This window comes from Leptosomus discolor, chromosome 4 (genome assembly GCF_034619465.1).
Source record: "Leptosomus discolor isolate bLepDis1 chromosome 4, bLepDis1.hap2, whole genome shotgun sequence".
NCBI classification, from domain to species: domain Eukaryota; kingdom Metazoa; phylum Chordata; class Aves; order Leptosomiformes; family Leptosomidae; genus Leptosomus; species Leptosomus discolor.
Window position 1 is genome coordinate 6,629,023 of NC_141394.1, and position 16,383 is coordinate 6,645,405.

Here is a 16,383-nt window from a genome sequence, read left to right on the forward strand (position 1 = left end):
TTTCAGATAAATCAGCATTTCAATTCTACAATGTACACCAGTAGGCTTAGCACTCATCACCCCCATGAGACTTGCAAGCTGGTGGCTGGTGTGGTGAAGAACACGTGCCCCCCTCCCCCAGCTGCTCAGGAAGCTGGGAGGGGATCCTGTCACAGGAAAAGCCGAATTTCAGCTCGTGTAAATTGGTACAACTCTGGCTGCTTTGGCCATTACTCTTGGACAGGTATCAGCCAATTCTGAGGAGCATCTCTGGCAATGTAAACTGCTGTTGTGTTTAGTCTTGCAATGGATTTTAGTAGTTCATGCACATTTTCTGGATATGAAAGCCCGCATACGTGCTGCCAGTATGCTGGGGATTTACCTGGAAGCTGTAGGTTCCCTGCTTGTCACCCAGAACGAAGTGAAGGTGTCATACCTACGTAAATGGAATCTATGCGCTGATCTGATTATTGTATTTTAAGAGTTGTAAATATCTGAGTGACATAAATAAGGCGGTAACTAATACTAGGTATTTAGTTGATAGTTTTAACGGGGTTTTTTGTTTTTTCAGTATCTTACCCACAAACTGTACATTGTTTTCAGAGAAGATTTGTATTTGCTTTAAGAAATATACCGTTGCTTAAATGTATTTTAAATATATGATTTCCTACAACAATACTCCAGTAGCCACAGATCTGCCAAAACATTGTACTGGACTGTGAACTCTTCTAATGAGCAAAGACTAAAACTTTATTAAGCTAATTAACAGTCTCACTAGCAATAGCAACATTTAATATGCCATACTATTACTGAATTACTCCACATTGACCTGACTTCTGTTTTCAAGGATATGTTATATTTTGACCATCTGATCATCGTATCATAGTCAACACTTTTTATTTTTATGGTATTTCTTTTGATGTCTAATAAGTTTGTTCAATGCAACATGGATATTTTCATTCTTACTTGAAACGATGAAGGAAAATGCAACTGGGGGCAAAATGTTTTCAGGGGTATCCTTGAAATTACCTCTTCGTAAAAACATGTGTCAAAGCAGGATAGAGGTGCTGAAATTAAAGGCTGGTATTCTTTGTGCCTATAGTCAGATTTATCTGGTTTGGATTCAATATGAATATGAAGCACAAAGAAATATTGTTGACTGCAACTTTTTTGCAAGCTGAACAAGTTCAAATATGCTCTGAATGCATAACCCCCGTAAAATTTCTAAGGATGGGCATTATATATGTATACCTATAGCCAGTTTTAAAGGGAACAAGTTTAGTTAATATACCCCGAAAAAATGTGAGGGCACTGTGGAAAATAAATCTTCCAGTGAAGGACAGAATAATAAGAAGCAGTTCTAGCAGCCAGTTGCTACTGGGATCATACAAACATCTGTTAAACAGAATAAGAAGCCTATTTTCTGGGGAAATTATTTCAACTAAACTCAAACCCAGGAATGCCTGCAAAAATCACTATTATTGATTTTTTTTTGTTGTTGTTAGCTGTTTTCAAAAGTTTGAAAAGTTAGAGAAGGGAAGGATATATTGCCTCAGGGATGTGACTACTACTGGGACTTTCAGGATTGGTGAAGTCCCCTCAGCCTATGTGACACCTGTAAGGGATGCCAAACACTTGCTGTTTTCATTAAGTTGCTGCTGGTGGTAAAGCAGGAGTGATTATCTCTGGAGAGAAATGTTATGTAGGTGTCTGCTCTCTAATTTATTCTCAGCTGCCTTTTCTTAGTAAAAATAATAACCTTTCTTTCAAACTTTAAATTATCATGGGAATAAAAAGACTTCACACTTAAAACCTAAGTTTTCCCAGTTTCCTGGCAGAAATGGCATCTGCGCATATATTGGTGTTGAGGGTAGAAGCTCAGTGAGTTTGCTCTGCATCTGTTGACAAATGCACGGAAACTCTTGCCCTTTTTTTCTCATCTCCCAGTGCTAACTGAAACACTGCTGATTTTAATTGCAAGACTCCTTGAATTTCTTGTTCAGTTTATTGCTATAATAAATTAAAATAGCCTGATCCTTCCCATACGTTCTGCTCCGTAAGAATCCTCATTGCTTGGACCTGGCAGCAACCATCCATGCATTTGTCACCTCCAGTTGCATTACTGGATCTCTGCAGGGAAATGGTGCCTGTTGTCCCCTGGTACCTAATAAAATTGCCTGACTCAGCACTTTGTCTTCCAAGAATATATGGCTGCTATATTCACAGCCCTGCAGTATGTCCTGGCCAGCTTCCAATGCCACTTTAAGATCTTATTCCTAACCTTTAACAAAATTATTTGCTTGAGGCCAAGCTAACTTGAATAAAAACAAATTTAAGCTACTGACCTCAATGTCTGCGTGCCTTGAAAGGTGCAGGCTACAAACCTCGTAAGTGAAGGACAGAAGATGTAATGGCATCAGCCAAGGAAGCAGATTCCTGTCTAGTAATTTAAAGCTCTGTGCTTTGGAGCACCCTCTAGCTGGTGGTGGGTTATTTCTGAAGCACATCATTTCGGTGGTAGAGTTTATACTGTGAATCCACAAACCATTGCACTGGTTCAAATGGGAGGATGGTAAACTGTGCAAGCACGGCATGGGAGGCAAAATCAAGAATTTCTTATGCCAGGTTTGCCACCAAAGCAATTCTTTCCTGAATTACATCCTGAAAGTTGAAAACAAAGTTGTCTTGAATTGCCTGTCAACAGATGTTGCCAGATCTTCCTGACATATAAAATGGAAATGCTGTGGCGTTGTTTTGAAGCTTGAGTGACTGCCAAGTCTTCTCGTCTCTCCAAAATCCCCAATTACAGGGTGGTAACTTAGGCAGAGTTTTGAGAAGCATTGGAAAGTTGTGCATAAATTTGCTACTGCTGTTGTTTTTACCCAAAAATGGGCCTGAATATTCTTGAGTTGGCTTGAAAGATAAGCCAATGTTGCAATGGTTACATAGCACTTGAAAGTAGAGTGTGCACCTGGAGCACACATCTTAAAGTTTCACTGTGAATTCCATTCAAAACTGGATGTTCTTTCTTTTTTTTTTTTTTTCATTTTATAAATTCACCATGAACCTTTGAAACAAATTGGATGACTTTTCCAAGGCTGGTTGGAAAAAAATTGTTAAAATCTATCAGTCCTATCACTATGTGTTACTTACAGCCCTATGTAAAATCTGGAAGTAGAATGAAATCAGTCTGGTATTAAAAAGTAGTAATAAACTCTAACAAAAAGGTAGTATATACTGAATTTTTCCAAATATCAGTCTTGGGAAGAATATAGACTGTTAGATAGATGTAGTTGCTCAGACTATTTACTGAAAATTTACTAGCTGTAAGTACAGATTGTGTACTGTGGACAATTATACAAGGCCATAATCATTATTGTATAATCATTATTTCTGGAATAACAAACAAAGTGACTGAAATAACTTTGCTGATTTAGGAAAAAGCTGCTACCATGGCTACTTGAATCAAACCATATTCCTTGAGCTGTGATTTTTGACACATAGAGATCAGTGAAAAGTCCCAGTTATGTAATCTAGGTTCACCAAGTAAAACCACAGTTTGGCACATAGTCATGTGGGTTTGCCAAAAGCAAACAAGATAATTACTTTCCAAGGGCAGGCCTGGTGTAATATGGTTAACACGAGAAAAAATAAAGCTGATTTGGTCCTCCTACCATTTATTTTCAAGGGGTTTTTGAATGAGAGCCACACGTAAATGTCATTTGAGTCAAAGTTACTAAGAATGAGTTTGTTCAGTATAATGAAAATTGTATTGCCACAAAACTCAGTTTTATCAGTAAATGATGGCATTTGTGTTTACCACAGGGTGTTATGATAGACTTTAAAGCTTGAAGATATTTACTGCAGTCCCAATGTAAGTAGTTCAATAAGGGCCAACAGATGCATGGTGGCAAGGAATTTCCTTTACCTCACTGTACAACACGGACCTGTTTTCAAAGGTGAATAATCTTGTTTCACAACAGAGAGAAGAACTCAACGGTTCTTGCTGCAACTTTGAATTCAGGCTCACCCAGAAGAAGCTTTAATTGAAAATGTTTTAAACATGCAGTGTTACAGGTTTTTTGGAAGCATATAGTAAATTCAACACATGGAAAAGGCACATGTGGAATGGATCTACCTAAAAAAAAACCTTAAGGGAGGTGGTATAAAGTAATTCCCACACGCCAGCTAACTAGAGCAGGTTTTTGATACTAGCACACTCAGCCTGGGACAACATCAAGGAGTCTGTTTTTTCAGAAGAATCTTTCTGTTTATCTTCCTTCTCCTTTCTGTCCTGGGGAATACGCAGGATCAAACACAAGCTTCTTCAAGGCTGTTAAACAAACACAGCTTTTCTAGAAAACTCTTTGCACTACCAGGGAGAGATGGATGAGGTGCTTAATATACAAGTGGTTTAACTTTTGAGGATATGGGAAACCTCTAACTTGTGTTCAGGCATGAGACTTTCTGATTTACTGGATTTTTTTTGCAAAATGGCTTTCCTATTTCCACTAACTACTTCATTTATCAAATAAAGGACTGGAACCATGCATGGAGCCATGGTCAACATGCTGCTTGAAAACAAAATTCTCTGCTATTGATTCCTTAGTAGGCTGAATATTTTCTGAACTTTTTTTTTTTTGCATATAAAATGATCTAAATACTATAAAAAGTTCACAGTGGGCAGTGTACAATATAATGACAGCTGTGCAATATTAAATGGCACAGATTTGATTCATAGCTCTATTTTTCTTGTCTCAATTACATTCAGGAGAAAACTATTTAGATTCATTCCACAGTGTTTACTTTGTAAACCACTCAGACTCACACAAAACAAAGACCACAGTGGCTCTGAATGCATTTCTGTAATGTGAAAAATGTATTATGCCCAAAATGCTTATTGATACTGACACTGCTTAAAAATCAGACTGTTCCATTGCACTTCAGTGAATTTAAGAGTCCCAGGATTTCTTACACAATTCAATCTTGAATGCTCAGATTTGTTCCAGAAAACACCTGCTGCTGCTTTTTTTTTTTTTTTTTTTTTTTTAAATGAACTTGCTTTTTCCCACTTTCTTGGCCTTTTTTAGCTGTGAATTACACTGAGGAAGTTGCTTTTGTGTCTCAAAGCTCTTGAAGCCAGGTTTGTCAAGTGTTGTAGAAGTGTACGTTGTACCAGCATATAAGGATTCAAGTCTCTTCAGGCTCTCAAAAGAGTTGAAAGTTGTGGCAACTAACACCTACCTTCTGCAAATCTCACTTCTCTCATGGATAGTTTAGGTACCTATAAAAGACTTCTGTGGCATAACACTACCCAAGTGCATAAAATTGTCCAAAAATATGGTCTTTGATGATTGCATCTACCTGCGATAGCCTTAGGCTCAAATTCTGTAACTGACAGTGAAAATCCTACGTGTCTTTTTCTAGACGGTTATGGCATTACAGATTAATGTGTAGGCTTGCAGAATGTGTTCAGAGAAATTTTGGTTCCTATTTCATTGTCTAGCCATGACATGTATGTGCTGACATTATGTGCTGTAACACTTGATTCATGCAGATGCATTTGCTGAAGCTAAATTAGCCAACCTGTCACAGAAGTGATCATCATCATCTTTAGCCAGGCTTAAAACAACTCCCAAACCCTTAAAAGCACAAAATGCAATTGCTTCTCTATGCTGTTGATCCTGGCATTTTCAATACACATTCAGTTAAATGCCCTAAACCAATTTATTCATAAGGATTATACCCTGGAATTTGCCTGTACCTTGAAATCTGTGTTTTTGCAGATTTATCTTCTTCCATAAATTTTATTTTTGGGGACAGCAGGTGGTAACATGAATAAAAGCAGCAGAAGTGTGCTAGCATGAGCCTCTTGCTGCTTAGCACGCTGTGCTACCCTTTCTAGCTGGAGTTATGCAAAACATTAGAAAGAAAGAGTAATGATTTAATATTCTAATTGAAAGAAAGAAATTACTCATTCAGAGCAAGCTGATCTAACTTAGAATAATATGGGTTATGTGAAATTAATCACACCTTAATAAATCTTGGTGCAATAGCATTTAGCAGGGTCACCAGTCACAACAGTATTAAAGAACACTTAAAAGATACACAGGTTATAGCTAAGGAGCCTGATTATCATTCACATGAGCCCCACATTGCCTGTGCCTGGCCGTATCAAGGAGCCTGTGATTTATCCCCGCTTGAATACTGTGTGGATTGTTTGGAGTGGTGTACAGGGGATTTTTTTTCTCCTTTCCGAAATACTGAGATCATCTTTGAATTAGAAATCGGCTGCCAATCAGACTAACTGTCTAGGGGATAGAACATGTTTTGATGTCATAAAACCTTCTGGAGTTTAGAAAGACCAATCCAGCAGCTATTCAAATCACGGCGAAATAGCAAACACCCAGATCAAAAGGGTAGAATTAGCCATTTCCTGATGTTTTTGTAAGTGTTGGTGTACACTGCCTTTCATGGAGACTTGACCTTGTTAAGTCATCAGATGGCTTTTGAAAATCTAGTTCATGGCTTTCATAGCAGTGTGGTTGTTTTAATTACCTTCTCAGAGAAAGTGCAGATTAATCACGGTGGGAAGAGTCTTACATGAAAAAAAAAGCCTGAGAGTCTAATTCTAATTTCATCAAAAAGGATAAGAGATACTTTACCTCCAGGTGTGCAGCCTTCATCTCACTCCATCTGTGGATTTGCTCTGAAAGCTTTTTTGTGGAAGGGAACTATGGGGCCAAGCAATACTACCAAATTTTGTTAATACAATGTTGATCTCCCTTAGTTATTTCTGTTGCAATCTATTTTTCCAAGGTTTCTTATTCTATTCATCAGCTTTTTTTGCCCAAGTAATTTCTCAGCAACACTGTCTTGCATTTGGTTATTTTTTCCTTTGTAAATCCTCTGTAACTTGTGAAAGGATTTTTAAATGGTTGCAAATACTAATCCTGTACAGAAAAAAATCATCAAATTGAAGTGAATATGGCATCTCCTGTTTAACTGTTACTGTTGGCGTTTGGCCCAACAGGAGTTATGATTTTAAGTGTTTTTGCCAGATGAGTGTAAAAAGGGAGTCATTCAATTGCTTTGCTCTGGTGTATGGAATATCCAGCCTTTAAAGCTTATGAAATGTCAGAACAAATATATGTTTATATAGTCAGAACTACTTTTTCCAGTATCTTTTCAGAAAGCAAAAGCCATTGATGTCGCAGCTATAAAGCATGAAATGCCCTGTCCTAAAGCAAAATATGGATCATTGCAATAAACTGTGACAAATGAACTGTGCTGAACTCCTCCTAGGAGTAACGAAATGGTTGCCTACCCGTGGATGGGCATGGATGGCATGTTTCCTGCAGCCCACTCTCAGTGTGGCATGGCATTTGGTAGCTATTCCCGGTATCAGAGTACAAAAGACAGAATAATCTGCCCATTACTGAACCCTGCCATAGATGTCAAGCTCTTTTGGTGAGCTAGGTGTATGTGCTGCAGCGTGGCTTCCTGGAAGACAGAAGCTGTTGGCTTGAGCTTTTAAGGGAGAATTAATACAAATGTTATCTTGCATCTGAGGTGCCTTATCATCCATTGAGTCCTCCCGTATCCAGAATGGGACACACTCTCTTCCATCTCTGGAAATTATTGAATTATGGGGAGTAGAGTCTTGTTCCACTCTTCTCCAGGTGAAACAATGGAAATGTTTCTGTTTGCAGTTGGCTGTTGCCAAATGCTTATGCCAGAGTGGGCAGATTCACTGGAGGGGCTACTTACAGGCAGCAATTTCCAGTATTTGTTTTCCAGTGCCCAGTACAAGGTGATGTCTGTAGGCTCAGCTCTGTGAACGGTGTTTAGCACTGCTTCCATCAGCTCTGCCGATATTTAACAGGAGCAGGGTGAAGCACTGAGGGAGAGAAAATATGTGTGTTAGTATTTTTTCTTTGCCCATTGCTGGTGGTAGAGTTTCTGCTGCAAAGGACGACTGATGTATTACGTGGAAGAGAAGGCAGATTTTGAGTCTTAAGCCAGCACTCTCACTGGAGCTGACAGAGGATGGGTCTTCAGTTTTCACCCTGTGCCTCTTCCGAAACATCCAGTGCCTGGAGTTCTGGTTGCTGCAGTAGCAAAAGAAATAATCAAAGTGTGTAAGTCAGGCTAGAGGACCACCATGACCTTTGTTTGGCTTTTTAAAATTATGCCTCTGATCTCCTCTTTGATAACCTGAGGTGACCCAAAAATTGCTCTGTATTTTTCAATTTCAGAGGCTGGCACTTGGTCACATATACCTGGAGCAACCCAGGTAAGGCTTCCTCTCAAGCTGGTGTATATGTATTTTTGAGGACTCAGACTTGTGGAAGATTTTGACAGACCTGAATTTCTTGCATAGCTCAAACAGCAGGGGGGCAGGACTGGCATGAAATGGCAAGTATTTGAACTTGAAATGAGGTGGATGGAACCTCTTTTTAATGCAGTTGAGGTTAATTTGGAGTATTTCTATGGGTCTAATAGACTTTCATTAGTGATGAGGATAATCTTGGCTAGATCACAAGCTGACTTGTCTTCCACTGTGAATTGACTGAGGGTTTTCACCCCTAGAACATTAGCAATTGAGACACAATTAAGCTCTTACAACTGAAAACTGTTTGATGCCAGGGTCGGTACCAATACTACAACTGTGCTTGGTAATAACGAGGAAAACAAGAAAAGGGGATGATAAACTATCAGCCTTTTCGATACTTCACTTAACTGGCTGAGTGTTGGCTTTGGTGTTAAGACTGAGGTCAGGGCCAGTAAGGTTGCCATACCATGACTGATATTGATGCTTATATTAACATTGAATCTTCTCAGCATAGCAATTGCCTGCATGATCAATGGGTCATTAGCTCGCACTAATTTGTCTGTTAATGGGGTTTTAGAACTTATTATTTTGGGACTGAGTTTGTTTCTTAAAGACAGAGCCAGACAGTGGATCGTCAGCCTCATATGCTACTTGTAATTCTTCACAAAGCACTCGGGCAACTCGAGCTTCTGTGCATCTGCCTGTTAAGGAAAATCGGTGTATGTGCCTGACCAGTGACACACCGTCATGAGGCTGTGGAGGTTGTTTGGGACTCTGACTTCAGGCATGGCTTAGAGTTTTCATGAACTCTTTCTCCTTCGTGTCTGTTACCAACCTGTGTTTATTACCTTTTGTTTTATAGCTTTTACTAATTATCTAGTGATTCCTGATGCAAATGCAAAGCACAATGGACCTAGTTTTCAATAAGCTTTTGAAAAGATAATTAGTGAATTGGTAAGTTTTCACTTTGCAAGAAGGTAGGATCCTAGTATCTCGCTTATAGAAGTTTAATGAGTTCATTTCGCTTTTTAAAGTACATTTTCTAACAATTTTCTCTTTCAGAAATAATTTAGGGTATTTATATAACTGAATACTTGACATATAGAACTGCAGCATTATATTCTTTAGGAAAGAACTGTCTCTGAAGTGTATTTGATACTTGAAAATGAGCAACTGAAATTTTGTCAGATAGTCATTTTAGGTCAAACAGCTTAAATCTCTACTTGACAACATCAAATTAATGACTGTAAATAGAAACATGTAAAATTATTGAGAGCATTACAGTATGATAATCCTCATATCGAAGTATTTTAATAATATTCAATACACCAAATCATGACTGTAACTTAAATTAAAAAAAGTTAATGACAGTTCTTATAAGTGCTTTCTTCCAAAATGGTATAGCTTCTCTTGTCAGTCCCTGTAACATCATATTCTGCACTTCCTTGGAGAGGCTTAGATCCAAAGATTCCCTAAGTTTTTGCTAGGTATCTAGACTCAGAATCTAGCACTGAATCTGTTGTTTTCTGATAAATGGCTTTTTACTTGAGAAGGAAAGAGAGAAGACGCTGTAGTACAGACATTTAATGTTTTGCAGACAACAAGGCTGAATACTAGTATCAGTAGAAAGAAAGAAAATGAGAATTGGGCTATCAGGAAATTAAATGACTATTGTATTTTATTTCTTGAATGAAAGTGTGGAAATTGCCTTGTCTGCTCTTAGTGGGACAATTCATTGCAGTGCAAGCTGAATGGTGGGCTAGCAGCTAAAAGTTGTGCAAGGGTAATAGGTCTTTTACAATTAGATAAGGCTTTGTGTGACAGTCAGCCAAAGTCATAAAAAATAGTACAAAAATGATGACCTAAAGTGAAAGAACAAGCAAGGGGTATTCAGGATTTCTGATATACTTGGGGCTGACCAGACAGCTAGCTGAAAGATTTTAGAGGAAAGAAAATAGTTACTATTGGAATCCTTTCACTGTGGTTGTAAATGAGGTTTACATGAGGTCTAGAACTGATTTTTGGATACAAGTCATCTGGAAATCATTGAAAGAAATGAAACAGACATGAGGGCTACAAGGAGCGAGAATGTTTGCATCATGGTGCTGTAGGGTTTAGACTTGATATCAGAAGATGAGTAAATTTAATTTCACATGGAGGGAAACTGTGGCAGCTGATAACTACTGGCAAAAAAGTAGCTGGTTTTATGTGTATGTGAATGAAAGAGAATACCAATTAGAACTGTCACTGGAAGGAGAGAAGATTTAGAGAAAGGAGGATGAATGAACTTTTTCTCAGCACAAGCATGTGGAAGGAGCTTAAAAACTTACCTTAAAAGCAAGATACGGCTTAGCATTTTGGTATGTATATGAATGATACTTGCACATATGTATATAATCACTACTTTTTAAATTAAACCCACTCTTCAAATTAAAAAAACCCAACAAGTTAAATAGTATATCTATTTTTTTAAGTTGTGGAGCTGTTGACTGTCTTTTTTTTTTTGCTTCATTTGCATGACAAGAGAGAATAGGGGAGGAAAGGAAGGAGAGTAGAAGAAAACAAATACATTTAAATTCTTTCCCTTGAGCATTCTGCTTACTGCAGCTTATTTTTGATTCCACAAGTTCCTCACTAAACATTTCTGGATGGAAAATGGCAGGAGAAGACACAGTATCTGAAAGAGTAAGTTCTAGTCCAGCACAGACTTTGTTACAAAAGCCTTCATTTGTGGTAGGAAGAAAACCCAGGAAGGGGCCCGAGGGAAGGTTGTCAGAAAGTGGGGTAAAGAGTAAATGGAGGTCAGTGTCACATGCATCAGGACGTATTAGAAATATGTTCTTTTGAGGATCAGTTTCTCAAAGTGATTTTAAAAGGCTCTTGCTCACTGAACCAATTGCTGTGCCAGCTGCACAATTTGAGGAGCTGGGATATAGCTCAGAGGATAAAAACTGTAAATCAAATAATGTTAAAACAGCCTTAGCAACAAAGTCTTGCTTTGGGTGAATAAGAACCTGCGCTGGGGTGGGTTGCTCCTTTTTCTGTAAGACATAAAATGAGTCTCCACGTTAATTCTTTAAGATGCATAGGTGTTAGAGTTGCATGGTTCCACGGGGAGTTGTTGGTGTATCTGCAGTCCGAGGCAGGGGAGTCGTGCCAGGAGTGTAGCAGCACGCCGCTGGGATAGACACCGGTGGGTCTATGGTTCCTCTGCAAAGACTGGACTAGGGAGGTCAGGCTTCCCTAGCTTGAACAGACTCATGCATGTAGTAGTGCTCATTTAATCACTGTATCAAATAGGACTAGCAAGCTGTATGGGTCTGTAAGGTTTGTCTCCCTCACGCACCTCTGCACACACTGTACTTTAATATCACTGACAGATGGGGCTGGGTTATAAAACTAAGTGGGGATCACTAATTGTATATATTTTTCAAGTTTTATTTATAACCATGGAGACATACGGCTCCACAAGAATAAAGATTTTTCAGCCAGCAGTGTTTATCAGCAGACTCACACAGTATGAGACAAAACATTGTGGAGTTAGACCACACACTAGGTTAACGTAATTTATTTTCTGTTCAACCACAAACATACATTGCAACTGTGTGCAAATCCCATTCAGATGCTTTTCTTGATTGTTTTGTGGAAGCTGCCTGTCATCACAAGCAATGGAAAGTAAAGCATGCCAAAGAAGATGAGGCAATAGCCAGAAACAGGTATATACCAATAAGACCAACCTTGAGCTGTATCCTTAGTTACTGACTAAGATTCTAGTCCAATTAGTATTGAATTTTCCCTTATCTAAGAGAATTTACCATTTGCTTGTCTAAATGTATAAAAGCATGTAAACCTAAAGATGAGGATTTAGCCTCAGTGTCCTCCCCAAACGTGTGTTCCCAATAAACAGCAAATGCTCTAACTAAATCTGTTTCAGAGGCTTCTTTGACAATTTTAGTAGCTACTTTATTTTTGACTTAACCTAAAATTAAAGCTGTTCTATTCCTTTGAAGAATGATCCTAAAAGCTGTGGTACTAATATGGATTAGAGGTGAGTGCATCCCCAACATATCTACCAAAGGATCCAGGGCTAATAAGGTTTACTAGTCATCAGTTGCAGTGGCTGTTTAAAAGCTGGTAACGTGGATCTGAAAGGAATTATGTCTGTCAAAATGTCAAGGGAGTGAAAGAGGAGGAGGAAAGGGATTCTTTCTGCTGGGAGTTTTGTCATCTATTCCTTTTGCCTGAACTAGACAATGTGAGTAGAGATTCAGAAGGAAAATTTGGTTTAAAATTTCTGTTTTAAGATAATATAGAAAGTATTTGCTTTCTTGATGTTCAAAATGTGTGCTGTTCACAGCTTTTACAAACTTCACGCTCAGTTTGCAAAACTTATGCAAAACTATGTATGCACATTCTTTGTTGTTGGCGGTTTTTTCACAGCAACCATACGTGGATCTTACTGCTTGCTATCAAAAGGGAAACACCCAGACTGCAATTATAGCTTCTTTTAAAGAGGAAAGGTTACCACCTGTGCACAAACTGACTAGCAGTATTTTTCAGTCTGCAGACAACTCACTGTCTGTTTTGAATGAGAAGAAAGTGTCATCCTGATGAATCATCCAGGCAAAAAAAAATCAGCGTACAGCAGCATGAAGAAGTGAGCGTTTTTGACAGAGCACAATCTGGTACAACTCATATTTCACCACTTTTTTTGCTTATCAATCTGTAGGTTTGTGACAAAAGGATATATAATTTCTTTAAAGTCAGAGTAAAATTACTGGCAAATCCTAGACTTGATCTGTGTTCAAGTTGCGAGGTTGTTTTGCTGGGATTCTAGATGCAGAAGTAAAATATTTCTAGCCATTTAATTAGAATGAGACTTATTTTTTTCAGTAGAAGAATAATGAAAAGTGCACTGTTTCTGTATAGTCAATTATTTGTTAGAATATTTTGGGTTTTTTCAAATACCACTTTATATTTGTAAACACACCAGTTTCACAAATAATAATCAGAGGAACAGAAAAATGCCTTGTCATTTATTATTATCTATTAAGGTATGTACAGGCTAATAATAGTCTACAGCATGCTACAGCTTCTCAAATTTGTAACAGATTAATTTATTAAGTATTAGATTATGTAATGGCATGACCTATGTCTCATTGATGTAAATATCAAAATAGACTTCAATGGAAACAGAAGTGGATTTGGAGGTAGATATGGAAAATCAGCATTAAAAAGTCCTGCAGGAGACTACAAGATATGTGTATATTTCTATTTTGGCAAGCGAGGCAGCAGTGAAGGTGCTCAAATCTACAAAGAAAGTCAATTAAGAAAAAAGAAGCCTGTTTTATACCTCTTCTGTGAAGAACCAAGGCAGGACTGCCTTCTTACACATGCACACCCTCTCTTTCCAGTTCTAGAGAAAACATGTTTATGTGATGGATCATTTTACTGCAGAGCTGAATGACAGTGGGGAGAGTCAGAGCAGCCCCATATTGCTTTGCTTTGCAGACTGCGGGAAGCAGCAGCAGCCGGCAGCGGCCACAGGGTGCAGGATAAGGCAGAACAGCAGTTGTCTGCCCTGAAAAGTCAGCAACACTTTTCCCTACCTACCAATCATTTATAGCCCAGGGAAGCAGAGAAGTCATTTCAGTAATTTCAGCAGGTTTTAGATGAGGTCACCTTTTGTAACTCAACCATTTTTACTCCAAATATAATTTTATTCAGGTCAAGGAGCTGGGTAATACGATTACTAGTGATTTGCTGTATCACTTGTATGATGTCCATGTTGTTATTGCTTCAGCCAAGAGGCTTGATAATGCTCACAGAGAATGAAAGTTTCTGTAAATCCTACATTTATCCTCTCCATGTGGGTAAATATTCAAGACAAATGTTAGCTGTAAAATTACCTGTATCTTGCCTTTCTTTGCATGCAAAAACCAGCTAAATCTGCAGCAGATGTAATGGCACACTTCCATAGCCTACAGCTTCAAGATTTGTTTATATTACGTAGATTAACCGTTCAGATGTTTTTCATTTTCAATGCTGTTTGATTACTTGTAATGAGCAGTCATAGTAATAAAATAAGGATAGATGCAAAACAAATGTCCGTGTTAACTATAAGCCCTGATGATTTGCAGTATTTAGGTAAGAGCTTATTCCCGTTTGTTTGTTAAGTTCCTGACACGCTTGAATGCTTTTGGAATGAATAACAGAACACTGCAGTCCACCATGACAAAGACTGGTCTTGTCCACGTTTGGCCCTTCTTTATTTATAATAGGAATGAGATCTGCTGAAATGCAGAAATAGTTGGTTAATAGAAGAGCTTCTACATCAGGTTTCTGTTATTAACACAAGGGGGTAGGAGGGCGAGCTGGGAAGAAGAGGGAAGAGCAAAAGAGGTATAGGGAAGGGTGTGTGAACAGAGCACATGAAGGTGCCTTTAGGCTACACCCGGTGTAGTTAGTGTACAGTCCTAGGGAAGGTGCTGGGAAAATTGAACCCAAAAGAAGTCTGTCTGCGCTATAGAGCATAAGCTCAGCAGGATCATTATAGGACTAAAAAAGCAAGCTTTTCTAGGCAACAAGGCAGGCCTAAGAGAAGGTGAAGGGGGGCTGTCAATGTCGGGAACTAAGTCGGTCTGATGAGCATTTCGCCTCCCGAACAAGGCTTAGAAAGCCTGTCAGAGAGGGAGCCTGGTTACATTGGTCTCAAGAGGAAAACGCAGGTCCATACTGCACCAAGGAAGGGTGATGGGGCCCTTTCATGGTGGGATGATAAAGAGAATGTTAATTCATTGCCATGGAGCTATATCTTAAAAGAGGTTTGTCAGCATTTGGAGGACTGACTTGTGTAGATTGAAATATATATATGAAAGTGCAGACATGGGAACTTCTTTCCATTGATTTTCACTTAACACAAATATTTTCTTTCAAAGATGACATAAAATACCTTTGCTCTTGTTGAGAACATTCATTTTGCTGAGAACAACTTGGTGGTGAACTCTTCCCTCTCCCATTTTCCTCGGCAAGCCAGCAATGTAATACCTAATAAATAGACAGCTTTTGCTAGACTTTTCTTCATTCTGTTTTACACTTTCCTGGTACAAGTAAAGATGTGTAGCCAGGGCAAGAAGCACCCTTTCTGTACAAAACCTGATTTTGCAGCATTTCCTCATAAAACATCTATCATCGTGGGGAAGGGGAAGCGTTGCCAGAACAGTTTTCCATATTGTTATTGCCTTCTCTGGATCCTTTTTGATAATTTATTATGTGACTGATTAAAAACAAGTTGTTGCTATTAAATGTATTATCATACGGCACAAAGGGGGTATACCTGCAGTGCGAGAAAGCTGTACTGGGCAATTTTAAAACACACTGGAAGGCAAATCAATGCATATTTTCAACTTGACCTCTCCATTAGACCTTAACTCCCACTATTACCCACTTTAGTGGCATTTTCTTGACTACTGTCACAGCCAGTTAGCAAAGCACGCCTCAGTAGCCCACACAACCTTACCTAGGCAGCCTAGCCAGCTAGGTTGAGCGGGATGGGGTTCGGCCAAGTCTCCTCTGGCAAGGTGGTGAATGTCTGTCTGGGACAGGAATCTTCAGGAGCCTCCTGGGATCTCGGCAAGCTCAATGGCCAAAAGTTTGGCGAAGTACTTTTCAGTTTGAGCTTACGCTCGTCATCACGCGAGGGCCTGCAGCAGCGTTGGCGCAGAAGGGGCTGGAAGGGCAGATAAAATCTCCCCACTCTCTCGTTTGGGCTGGGGATGGACCGGCCGCAGCGTGACACGCTGTGGGTGACGTGAGTCTCCCCTCACGCAGAAGACCACGTACCTACTACACGATCTATTTCCCCTCTCAGCCTGACCCGAAGGTGACGAGAGGCTGCCTTGGTAGTTCCAGCGCCCACCTTGGGCATGTCGAGCCTCCGGCCGGCTGCCGCACGGCTGAGGGGGGGGCGGGGGGGGCGCCGGCCGCTCCCTCAGCCGCCACCAGCGCGCGCCACGGCCGAAAGCCATTTGACCGCCGTCCCGCTCCACGACGCCGGGGCGGACCCGCGC